The sequence below is a fragment of the Pinus tabuliformis genome, chromosome 3_2, assembly GCF_031772625.1.
Source record: "Pinus tabuliformis cultivar Carrire ecotype Pingquan chromosome 3_2, CPIR1, whole genome shotgun sequence".
Classification (NCBI taxonomy): domain Eukaryota; kingdom Viridiplantae; phylum Streptophyta; class Pinopsida; order Pinales; family Pinaceae; genus Pinus; species Pinus tabuliformis.
The window spans coordinates 470,827,876-470,841,901 of record NC_142302.1 but is presented as its reverse complement, the minus strand read 5'-3'; the positions used below and the strand labels follow the sequence as shown (position 1 = coordinate 470,841,901).

At 35.7% G+C, this 14,026-nt stretch overlaps 1 pseudogene; it reads left to right on the top strand.

The window, feature by feature from the left end:
- The window catches only part of LOC149181336 (KH domain-containing protein At5g56140-like), a 47,435-nt pseudogene extending 38,747 nt beyond the window's left edge, over positions 1 to 8,688 (top strand).
- The last annotated feature ends 5,338 nt before the right edge of the window (positions 8,689 to 14,026 follow it).

Below are 14,026 nucleotides of genomic sequence, written 5' to 3'. Positions count from 1 at the left end.
TTCCTGCAATTCACTAATGATGGGACGACATCAATCTGGAAACCCCCTAGTCCAAGATGATGCGTTCTTATCCATGAACTGAGCCCAGGAAAAGTCACAAGTTGGGGAAAGGGGTCCGGTGACTATGCATTGCATAGTTCTAGCAGTCAGGGGGAGATCTTGGGCTCTGAGACTTTGCAATGCACAACTCAGGGAGGCTTGAAGAGAAGAATTGCACAGTTTCTGGAGGCAGTAAGGTTCGGCTAAGGGAAAGGAAAATGGGAGAAGCATCTGCACAGTTTTGGGTGCCAAGGGAGGCTAGGATTCTGTGCATTGTACAGTTGTAGCAAACAAGGGAAAATATTGAGGGTTGAACATGCGAAGTGTGTAGTTCAAGGCAGACTGGGAGACACAATTACACAATTCTAGAAGTCAAGATCAGGAGCTGGACTAAGGAATTGCAAAGAGAAGCATCACTAGAGGATAGGAACTACACACTGCACAATTTCAAGCATCAAGGTCACAACCTAGAGGGCTAAGACTGTGTAGTTCTAGTCTAGTTGGGGCTCAGTGGAGCTGATATTTTTGATCGAGAAGATTTTCTGAAAATGGCTAAGTGTGGGATAGGTGATGAATTGTAATGAACCTTGACTGTGATCACACACTTAGCATACTTTGACAACATGAAAACATAGATCATTGGAACATATGAACAAAGCATTTCCCTATGTGTGTCTGTCTCATAAAAATATACGACAAGTGTGACACTTAAGATAGGCTTTAGGACGATCGTGATGACACTTGTGTGACAGTGCTCAATACTTTGTGTATGGATGCAACATATGTTTACATGGTTGGGTCAACTTATATACACAAAGACTGACCTTTGAAACCATCAGAAAAGGCTCGCAAAAATTGTATGACAGTCAAACATGCCAAAAGACGACAGTTAACCCAAAATGCAGAAGGGACCAAAGAATTGTGAGAAAGATCATGAAATGAACTCTAGTGTTTGCTACAATAATGTAAAAGACCAAGGAAGGCTCTGAAATTTGAGTGTAAGCCAAAATTTTGGAGGGTGTTGCAGTAAATACAACAACATGTAACTTGTCACTTAGCATCATCTCCATTGTCATCATAGAATCTAACGTTAATATAAGTGATACCATATTGAGAGGTCATGTGCCAACTCTTGAGCTTATATTGGTAAGAAATGTACCTTGGGATGTGTCAAAAATCACAAGAGAAGCTGGAAGTGGGCAAGGGATGTATGTCATTGTCTTATCATTCAAAAGTGACATGCTATCATTGCTACTCAAGTATAGTATTTATATTTTGATCAAATTTCTTGTCTCTTTGATAATGACATTCCATTGATTAATGACATCTAATACACCATTCCTTTCAGTTTGAGATCCATTATGGAAACATTGCAATTGAGCTAATGGAAACCATTTATTGTTGTGGAGTAAAGTATGAGTTAACTAGCCCTGTGGAATAGAGAATTTAACAAGAAGCCATATATTAGTCAATTAATTGTTTCTTCGATAAAATTATAGAAGGAAACGAGATCTTGGTTTAAAATTTAAATAACCTATCTCCCAAAGAATGCATTTTTTGAAATTGTATTCAGTTTGTCATGATAACAATGTTTCTATATGATTGCAAAAATTGACTTCTCATGGGACATTTTTCCACTATTTGTGCCTATTATTGAAGAAGATACCTCCTTTGTGTTAAGGCTCCAATGCCCCCATAAGGTTTAATCAAGAAAAAAATGATGAAGCGTTTGTGAAATATTTTGAGAAAAAACTCTTATCATTTCTTGACTTCTCTATTAATCCACAACTGTCATGATTTGATGCCAAAATGTGAAGCATTGGTCTAAATCTTTTATAATTTGGTGAAGAAATGACTTTGGTCTGGCTAAGTTCAGAATTAGAACAATTTATTAGTTTTGTAAGCATTGACTTACTGGGCCTAATAGTTGAGATCAAGATTGAAGCAACTGAGATCTACCTAAGTGGAGGAAAAAGAAAACACTTCAACAAGACATGCTTATGAAAGGTCAAAATCATGCACCAAATGACTTGAAAAAACGACATATTTTATATAACTTTGTTAACAAAAAATTTCTAGACCAAGTAAGACCCCGTGGAATTATAAAATACTCCTTTATTCTAGGAATAAAGTACTAGAATTCTACTTTTGAAGCATATGTGTTAGAAAAGAACACACACATATCCATAAACCCAAATGATCTCTATTATAAGAACTTTTGTAACCATAATCACTATGGTCACATGACATCATGTGCATGAGTTGAGAAATATAGTATATGCACATTTTTGGAAGAAAGTTAAAGATATTAACTATTTCTATTACATGTTTCTAATACGAGTGATTAGAGATTCAACTATGGATGAGTGATGGCTTGGATTTTACTTATTGAATAGAATTTTTACAGTTCTTGTGATCTAGCTTTTGGATTAAAAATTTAGCATAGACGAAGAGTGAATTTTGTACTTGCAACATTGAATTGACATCCAACACTCTATGGAGATACCTCAAATAGTTGGAGACTATTTGGGTTGTTTTGTATGTACAACCATATGGATGTTCTTTTGTTAATAGCAGTAAAGGAAAATCTGCAACCAAGTTATCAGACCATGCAAATGGATGAAATTATTTCGTGTAGCTTGTTAATTGAAGTATGGGAATGACACATAGCAATAAATCGTTCTTTCGTATTTGTGTTTAAATGAAATAAAAGAGAAAGATATATGCCTTTGGTGCAGTTACATAAAATGGGAAACGAATATGAGTTGAATCTCATTCTTCATAAACTATTAACTTGTGAGCACATTAAAATATTAATGAGAGTGTAGTTCATTGTGTATATTTCTATGTAAAATGTATGTCATATGACTGTCAATTATTTCCTCCATGTGCATCCACTTTCCCCTCAGATGTGGTATTTGTCTAGGGGAAATTATCATTATGATGTTTAAGTCTTACACTTTAGTAGTACAGGGTGGAAGGTGATAAATATAAGAGATAAAATTGATCCACCCTATTGCGCAATAGTCATTGATGGAGATTTTTACTTAGTAATGACATTGTTAAATAATGTAACCTAAATTTTGTTCATAGCCAGATGTTGTAGGTGGATTATCCTGGCTTTATAGAACCTCATGAAGTGATACACATAGGCAGATCTTGCAGGTGTATTATCCTAGATTCATAAAACCTCATGCAGTTGTCACTTTAGTGTGTTTTTTAAATTTGCTATGATCCATTAAAGAAACTAGATAATAAATGTATTAAATAGCTTCTGTAAAATCATCATAATAGGAATGAACTATTTGGTCCTTAGGTAGTGGGAAAGTTCAAACCCAACAAATGTGTACTCAAGTTTGAATCTTGTTGGAAAGAAAGAGATTTGTTGAAGGAAGTTAGGGTTCTTGGGTGTATATTGCGGCTCAATATTTTTAAAACCTCTAAGGTATTTTGGAAATTTTTATAAAGGATCCCTATTATACACTGGTCAATAGTAGTTCACTAGCAATTGTATAATTAGCTTTGTACTACAATTTTTCATCGTATACGAGTTGTACTTAACTGAGAATTTTATAAGAAGACTATAATGGATAAGGTTCATCATGATACAGTAACTGAAGTGATGTTGAATGCAGTCTTGTACATGAATATATCATTTTTTCATTTCAGAATTGATTCAAACAGTTATTACATTCCTATAAGCATTTGTATTAATTATCTACCTAAAAATATTTCAGAAATGAAATTCAATGTGCTTTTGGGTGCATTTGTTCATGGGTATTCTTATGTTTTCCAGGAATAGAATAATCACTGGAATTCGGTATTTTTTGATAGACATTGTTGTAGGGAAGTCTAGTCATTATTATACTCTTTTCTAGTTTGTGTGGATGCTATGAATGCTTCCTGACTAACATGACATAATTACAACCCATAGACTTATGAAATCATGCACGATAGAATTACAACCCAAAAAATTAAGAATTCATCTCTTATTTTTCCACCCCATGATATCCACAGAATGTGGTGGTATATTGATAAGTATTAGCCTTGATGAAATATTATAGAATAATTTGCATATTTCATTCATAATTTGGAACAATTATCCTGTATCATATATTATTCGTCAAGTGTTGTGAGAGAGAGAGAGAGAGAGAGAGAGAGAGAGAGAGAGAGAGAGAGAATGTATAAGTGTTTTTGAGGTTCCCATAAATAATTTTCGTATTACTTTGGAGATTAAGTGTTTCAAATTATTTTTATAGCTTGAGATAGCAAAATTCTTAGCTTGTAAATTCTAAGGTTTTTTAATCGGCAAATTCTTTTTTATTGGGGATCTTATTTTTAGAATTTTGACTATTACGATAAATTGGGAGTTTTGTTTTTGTACCAAACTATTTTATTTGTATGTGATTGGACCATAAAGTTTCTAAGAGGGATATTTTTTCTAATAAATATACGATAGGTATGATTTCACAAACATTTCTATCCTATTTGTTTGTCATGGGAACCAGTCTTGGTAATCATACCCAGATTTGTTAGCACTCGATATTCTCCTATAGAATTATAAAAAACTGGATTGAAGGAAAAATTGAAGTTGCAGTTAAAAGGAATGGAGTTAGCTCTAAAGAATGGAATCCCACAAGAACACAAGCTAGCATTAGTAGCTATTGGTAGGGAATCAATGTTATATCAACATTTCATAATGGTTAGAAATTCATAAATTATCATTGATTTAATGGGATCAACTTTCAACAACTTATATGTTATTGGTATGTGTTGCATGGGTCCTTGTTATCTAACAAACTTGAGACTTTGTAAAGATGTGACTGTGACTTGGTGGTACAATCCAATTCATTTGATGCCATGGATCCAGAGGAAAATATCTTTATGTCCTTGATTTTTTTCGTGGTTCACATGTCTAATATGCTTCAGAGCTTCAATAGAGAAGGGGTCCATGACTAAAGTTGTAGTGCAAAGGAGGGGCAAAGGAAGATTTTAGCAATGAATGTTGGAAAGCCAACTTAATTAGTAGAAGTTGATTGTGAATCAACAATAGATTCTTTTACTTCTAGTTGGCATTCTTTCTGACTGATCGAGTGGATTTAAAAATTGGATAAATTATGTAAAGACATGTCATGAAGACGTAGACTGGCGATGAGAACAATAGTGTTAAGACTAAAGTTAAGTATGACATATTCTAATTAACAACAAGTTATTTGGATTAACAGAAGTATGTGTCTGTCCTTCCTATGGTTTGTATATCTAACTGATATATACTTTGTTGGCCCCCAGTGGAGGGATTTTTTCACATATGTAATATTATAATTATTTGTATGTTATAAGTTGCTTCTTAGTGTAGTTTGATTGCTAGGTGATAATTTCATCAACATATTTATGCCATGGCCAAGTGCATAGGTTTCACACAAGATCACCTCTCTGGCATAGAGTTCTATTTTGTTTTCTGGAGTGAGAAGTTGTTCATATTTTTATATCACCATCTTGAATATTTCATCATTTACCATATTTGACATTATAAATCTGTTGGTTCCATTGAGTTGAATTTCATAGTCATCTTGTAGAAGAAAAATATATGGAAGCTAATTGTTGCATCTTTGTTATACCCAATCAATATTGCCATGTTTATGCCTTTTTTCCAGTTGTAATTCCTGTAAAAATTTATAGACCTGGATCTACATGTCAATCTGCCTTCACAATTAGGAATATGAGAAATTGACTCTATATCAGAGGTTCTAATTTAATTTGTTTAGAGGTTATATATTTTGTAAAGTGCTACTGTGCTTGAGCCATAGCATTTCCTTGACTAGTGTATAGCACTACCATATCTCTTATCCATTATAGACTAACTAATTTCTTAGTGAATTCTTAAGCATCTCTCTTATCCATTTTAGACTAACTAATTTCTTAGTGAATTCTCAAGCATCTCTCTTATCCATTTTAGACTAACTAATTTCTTAGTGAATTCTCAAGCATCTCTCTTATCCATTTTAGACTAACTAATTTCTTATTGAATTCTCCAGCATCTGACTTAACAGGTACACATTCTCATTTTTGAAGGTGGGTTGTGAAATAGAAATAGTGCATGTAATTATATTGCTAAGGAATTCATCTTTTTTAGACCACAATGGTCCTGAGCATGGTGTTCGTTGAATAATTGAGGATTACTATCAAATGGAGGAGTGAACATGAATGGATGGGCTACTTACCAATCAGAAGTACAGATACTAACCATTAACATGTATTTTTTTTTGGTGTGTCTTGTTTGTTATGTATAACTATTGCTAACTTATTTTTCATAAGTCCTTGAAAGTTCAAAGTGTGAAGAGACTATACTTTTATGTTGCAAAATGCTCTGAAAATTTGAATTATAGTCTGAAATCATATTTCTATAATAATTTTATCTGTTGCGATTTTAGATGTGATGGAAAATCACTTAAATATCAATTCCACTTGGCAAAATACAGTTAACTCTTGTATTGCATTGACTCCACCAAATTGAAGCTTTGTTGCAAACATTTTCCTATGGTTAAATTCTAGCCTGTTAATTGAAATAGTAATCAAGAGTAGATGTCTATATATGGCATGAAAATGTAGTTAATATGGTCCGGTGGAATTAGTTGGTCGTGGTTCCACAATTTTGATTAATGCTTTCTTGTTGATATCAATCACTACTAAACTACTTATATCTTTGTAAAACAAGTGGTGCATTGCATGGACATGTGTGATGTTTGTGATGTTTGATGTACGTGCATATGGCATAATTTCGAGCTAGACAACATTAGTCACCATTTTCTAGATTTATTTGGTTATGTTAGTTTCTTGGTTAGCAAATAAAAAAGTATTTATTGGCATATCAGTATTTGGTATTTTTCTTAGTACCCTGTTGTAATTATTGCAGCATCCTTTGAGGCAATATTTTTATTCTGTTTAGTTATGACTTTTTCATCTACATGTATGTATATCGGACAATGTGGATTTGTATTTAGACTTTGCATGTCCCAACCCAACATCTCATTTGAAATCATCATACAAATGTTTCTTTTCCCAAAGTTAGCTTTAATACATTACATGATATTAAATTATAAAATTCTTTGGAAAATATCATAATTTCTATATATTATATATTCTTATAACATTCATACATCTTTATTTTATCACCTTACAAGAGGTCTTCCAGCACTATTTTTATTTTTTGTTGGATTAACTTTCAAATAATTGTAGGGCAAATATTATATTTAGCCATTACATTGGTTTCCATTTTTATATTATCATTGGTAGCGAATTTCCATCATTAAGTAGTGTATTCACATCAGTGGAGGGCACCTTACGGGGTTTAGTACTCATTTTTTCATGCAATTTATAATTCTTGCTACTTCATGTAGAATCCTTTGTAGTTACTTGCAGATGTACTAACACTCTCAATGGTTTACTCATAATTGTAGATTTTACAGTTCCATTCACCAACTTTGTCCATTAGTATATTAAATTAAAGTGATGCCAAGTTTGTATCTATATTTGTCAGTTGCCTCTGTCATTGTTGCTTTACTATCTTGTTACATTGTCATCCTTCATTATATTTCCATTGAAGTAGAGAGTGGTATGTTGAAATTTCATCCTTCATCCAGAGATCAACTTATAAATTTTCTATTATCCCAAGTTTCTCTCAATGTAGGGGATGAGAATGTTATAAACATCATCCACTTAGGTTGGCATGGAGCACCAAGCAGAGGTTCTAGTGGAATTATTGTTAAAAAACAATCAAAGTTGAAGTTACGGTTGACAAATATCCTAACATAACAAAATATACCTTCTTGAGATTATCTAAGATTCTAAATTGATTGCTTATCATGTTTGACAAATTTATGTAGGATGTGTTGGTTCTGGAAGGCATTTATGAATGTATGTTTGTTTCAATTGCAGTTTAACTTCATTGGGCATCTCCTTGGTCCTAGAGGAAACTCACTAAAAAGAGTTGAATTTACGAATGAATGTTGAGTTCTAATAAGAGGATGAGGTTCAATTAAAGACCGTTTAAGGGTAATTTCAATATCCCAATTATTGTTTTTTGTCTCGTCTCCTTTTTATTGCAATGTATGATTTTTTGAAAAGATAAAAGTATCTAAGAATCTACATGTGGTGGAAGGAGGACATGATGAGGGACAAGCCAGGGTATGAGCATCTCAATGAGCCTCTGCACATCCTTGCAGAGGCATAATTTCCTGCAAGTATCATAGATGCTCGCTTACTACAAGCACGAGAGATACTAGAAGAATTGTTGAAACCTATAGTATGTGTTGATTTTTGACAAACAAGATCATGTTTGTTGGTTTTCAATCTATACATGATATCATTTTGTTGTGATTTCTATAGTCTTCCAAGTCATTTTTTATACTCAAATATTTTGACTTAATGTATGATAAGTCACAAGAATTTTTCAAGAAACAACAATTAAGAGAGTTAGCCATTCTGAATGGTACAATGAGAGAATATGGTTCATTCATGGCTGGTCCAGTGTCTCCATTCAACAACAATAATCTGGGAATAAAAAATTCCTCACTGAGAAATACCCACCCTTTTTTCTATAGAAACAAAAAGAAACACTCTTTCTATATACAACTTCCTAGAAGTACTTGAGGTGCATTCTTCTATAATTCTCCAATTGTAAGTCAAAATATTTGCATTTATGGGCCTTATCTCTGTTTGGCTTGAATCGCCACTTTCATTCATTTTCAAAGTGAAGCTCTTTCATTCTTAGTTTTTCCTGAAGGTTGAATACTAACTTCCTAAGGTGTTATTTTATATGGTGATTGTCACATGGAATGAGTCGATCTTGCGGACAAGATAGACCTTCCTAGAATCTAAAGAGACCTAGTGACAAGCAAGCCAATCAAAAACTATCTTTCTCTAAATATGCATTTATAAACAAAGGCAAACAAGTGATTTATGCCTAACTTGGGTCCAATGCAAGTTTGTGGAAGCCTCGCTCATTTGATCCAAGTGAGCTCCCTTGTTGCGAATCTGCAAACACAAACAAGCAAACAAATTAAATAGCACCTGAAAATCCAATATCATAAAACATATTTAACATGAAGATCAAGGAATTCATGAAACAAATGACACAAGACAATTTGTTGAGAAAAATGAATCTGATTGTATTAATTCAAATCAAAGAAGAACTTTACAACATGTGCCTTGACGCTGTACAAGCTCCTCCTAGGTTCCAACAAGAAGTCTCCTCTACTTTGACAAGTTTCACTCTCTTCCCAATGAAGCCAAAAAGGTATGTGATCTCTCCTCTCAAGCTTCACTAGGAAGTCTCAATTCCACCAGCATTTACCCTAAAAAATGTTCAGCTTCTAACCTCCTTAGCAACCAACCCAATGCCTTAATTTATATTGCAATGGAGGGAAGTTACTAGGGCCTCCTTCAAAGGGATAAAGCCCTCCTTCAAAGGGATAGCTCCTCTCATCAAGGGATTAGCTCCTTCTCTTTTGGGATGCATGAACCACCTAAGAGCGACCAATCCACGTCAAAATTCCTTCTATAATCATCTAGAATTAACCCAAAGTGAGTTTTTTAGAATAAACTTGCGCCTTTTTGACTTTCACAGGGGTCCGCACCCACTCCTTTAGGGACAAAGTAGGCAGGTCCGTAGTTTTTGTAAACAGGGGGTGCGGGACCGCAGGCAATAGTGAGAGAAAGTGTGGAACCAGAGCTTTGTTGATTTTCAATGTCTTTATCTCATTTTCAAAGCTTGACTTGAAGAGCTGAGGTCTGAGACTTGCTTAGGAGGATAGTACAAGTGATGATAGACCCATATTGACTGCAAATAATCATGGTGACGATATTTTTGTGTAACAGATTGCCCCCTAAAGTGTGAAGTCTGTAGTAGATGAGGATTTCATTTATCATTTAGGAAGAGTGAAGTACTTTATCATTTCGAGGATCATCTTGTGGAGAGCCCGGTCGGAACCTGTAAAAACATTCAATGCAAGATATATATATGAGATCATATCATCGCTGAGGTAGGCATTCCCATACTCAGATCAAAACTGACTTAGAAAACTAACTACTGCTCTGATACAGGAATGATCTTGTAATACATCACAAGTATAGACTCATGTGGACACAGTATGGACGCAACCATCTTTTTATGAATAGTCCATCATATAATGAATACAAAATTCCTCGCAGCTTGGATTGCGAAAACTAGATCCAGGGTCTTCATTTCTACTTCCCGAAACAGTACGATTCTATCCATGCGAATGAATGTGTTGAAGTCGAACATGGTAGAAACCACTTGATTACCAGTCAATGATGTAAACTGTTAACAAGTGTGAGAGAAACCACCAGTGATGTCAATGGCTCTCAAAGTACCCAGTACAACCCATGAGATGTGAATAAATGTGTTGATGTCGAACATGTCACGGAATCCCTTGATCGAAGGTCAATGATGCAACCTATCGTCAAAGGCGAGAAACCTGCCATTGAGGCATGCAGATCCCAAGGTACTGACGATTTCTAGATCATCTTTCTAGATAATGAGCTGAAGTCGATAGAAAGTGATCCGTCGTAGGCAAGCCCACAACGCGAAATCATGGATCAAGTTGAAGAAATTTAGTTGCAAGGACTGACTCAGGGATGGTCAAGATGGATGACAGATATTTTGCAGATGAATGGCTTATTTGCAGAGACCTCTCGAACACATAACAACACAACAGATGGTTTGGTAACAATTGACCCAAAGTTAATACCTAGAAACCGGTTGAAGACTTTCAATGTGGTTTGATCAACTGTTAGGCAAAGTATTTCCCAACCCAGGTGAATAAAAGTGTCGTGTTCAAGAGTGGTTACAAAGTATGACAAACAGGCTCATTTTTCTCTTTTTCCCCCACCATTTCTGGCAAGTACCTCTTTATTTTTGACAAGCTTGAGGAGGATAACATTTGCTTGATTATAAGCTCATCCTTCGGATGAGTCCAACTTAGTTTAAATTCGAACCCTAAGAAGGAGTGGTTCGTTCTTGTTTGTAATTGAACAGATCCTTTACTGTGAAATTTTAACGAGTCCAGTATAGGAGAAACTCAGCGTTTTTCAATTTTAGAGAGTCTGAAAAAACTTAAGAAGACTCCAGGGTTGACCTTTTTCGTAAATTTGTGTCTCCCAAGCCCAAAAAAGTATAAAATAATACTTGAGAGAACCGCTTGATCTTTACGACCAAGGAGTACTTTTCGTAATTAGTGCCCCTGATCCGAAAAAGTAAAAAAGCGATCAACGACACGTCATTTTATAACCAATATCGAATTTGAAACGACAAAAATCCGGCAATCTTTTCATGTTTTTACGGTCAGAAAAGAGCTGTAGGTGGACTGTATTTTTAGTTTCATTTTAACGAGTTTAAAAAGAAAAACTCTGCGATATTTTCATGTTTTAGGAGTCGAGAAATAGCTTAAAGATTACTCTAAATGTCTTTTTGTTGAAAATGATAGATTTCGCCTGAATAATCCGTTATCCTGAACAAAAATGCAAACATTACTCATACCTGTTTGAAATGGATAAAAATGCTGCACAAATTACCTTTCTAAAGTGAAACATAAACAAATTTGCAATTTATTTACTCAAAAAACTTATAAAAAGGGCTTTCGTCAATTCATTTTTGCGGTTTGAGATTTCGGCGAGAAAATAGTGCTTTTGTTCAGAAACTTCCCGTGAAGATTGCGGAAAATCCAACCGTCGGAATCGAACGCCGTCTTCTCCAGGTAATCCACATCATCCTAATCTTCATTTTTAATCGTTTAATTTTTTGTTTTAGGTTTTTATTTCATTTTTTGGAGGGTTTTTAGGCTAAAAACCCGCGCGCGGGGGCCCGCAGGCGTAACACTGGCAGCCCGCAGACCCCGACTTTTTCTCAATGGGGAAAAAGTCAGGGGTCTGCACCTTCCATGTAGGCAAGGTGCGGACCCACGCACTGTCTCTAACACAAAGGGTGCAGTCCCCGCAGCAAGGGTTTTTAACCCAAAAATTCTCAAATTTGACCTAAACAATTTAATTTCTAGCATTCTAATTTGACTTTTTATTGGATGTAGAGCGTACATCATGCTAGATTGGCGTGAATGGGAGCATGAGGACATGGATATTGCCGTGTTGAATCACCAACCTTCGATTGATGCATTGAAGGCATGCGGCTTGTACAAATTCTGGGCCATCCCTGGCATGAGGGCCCAGGTGGATTTCTTACAGTGGCTGGTTGACAGATGGAGCATACAGGATTAGTGATTCTTCATTGGTGGCCACCAGCTCGAAATTGAGCCGGCAAACATATACTTCTTGACCGATTTGCCTAAGAGAGGCAAAGACTTGACTCTATTCGGGACTAGGCCAGGTGGCCAGTCTATTGATAGCCTCTGGCTAGAGTTCTGCAATAGCCAGGCTAGAGGCAAAGGGATAGACATTAAAACCATATCCCGTTCTGAACTCATGGTGATCGCATTTACTGTCTCTAGACTTTGCGGGAGTGTCGCATTACATATTGCCACCAGATCCCAGATGCGGATGGCAGTTGACTGCTTTCGAGGCACCATCTTCAACTGGTGCGATGCTGTGCTGGCCAATGTAAAAGGCCAATTGACCAGAGCCAAGAATCGACAACTGAAGACCTTTGGTTATGGGGCTTTAGTTGTGAGCTTTGGTCTGGAGAGGGTTCCAATGTTGATCCCGCAGCACCTTACTGTTGGAGCTGGGATTCCTCGAGAGCCCAAACTGATGCGATGGGTCGCAGTTATGGCCCGTCATCCAGACGAGGGGACAAAGGTTGTTCGATTCAAACCTGAGCATTTCCAATGGTTGGAAAACCAGGTTTTTTCTATTCAGGACTTTCCTTACGCTGGGGTAGATTTTTGTGGTGACCCAGACATGGCTCTTCCACCAGGAGAGCAATGGGATGACTCAGGTAAAATCATTTTCAACATTTTCCTATTTTAATTTTTTTTCTTATATCGTCCCAAAAATGATAGTAAAAGTTTCAAATGTAGATGTGGGTCCACAGCGACCAGCCGCTCTTCGGCCTTACGAGAGGAAACAACCAGCTGCAGCCGCGCCAACCCCACAGGACGAATCAGCAGAGACATTGGCCGAGTTGGAGAGTCATCTAGAGCGCTTGACAGGAGACATTCCGGAGACCAGCATAGATGACATTCCTCATCGACTTCAGCGCTATGTGATTGGGGTCCCAAGACCTTTTAGGAGGTTTCTTTGTAAAGTGGCCTGTGCAGTGGTTTTTTATCGAGATCAGCACTAGTGATAGGATGATCGCCTATTGTAGGCACATATGACATTTTTGCTTTTTGTACTTATCAGTTTTTCCGATCATAAGGTTTTTTTCAACCTATGATTGAGGACGATGTATTTTCGACACAATCCTATATATATATATATATATATATATATATATATATATATATATATATATATATATATATATATCACTATTACCAGCTTATCTTGTAAATCATGTTATGGAATGGTTTTAAATTTACATGTATGATTATTGCAAATGTCTACTTAACATTCGAGAAGCAATTGCATCTGCTAATGTATTTAAAGATCTTGGAATATGCTGATATTCAATATAATCAAATTCACGTTCCAAGAGATGCACTCTCAAAAATAATCTTAATAACACTGGATTTCTAATGGCATACACTCTATTAAGCTGCAATACAACGAGTTCAGAATCTAACCTCACTATCAAACTCCGAATCCCAAATGAAAAAGATTCAGATAATAACTCAATCATTGTACTATACTCAGCAATGTTGTTCGTTGTTTGACCGAGGCTTACCCCATGCATAGATACCAACTTCTCAGAGGGCGAATAGATAACCCAAGTTGCGGAAGAAATGTTCCATGTATTACGACAAGCACCATCAGTGAAACCAATGTATGTTTGGAGAGGCATCGACATCTGCAATAT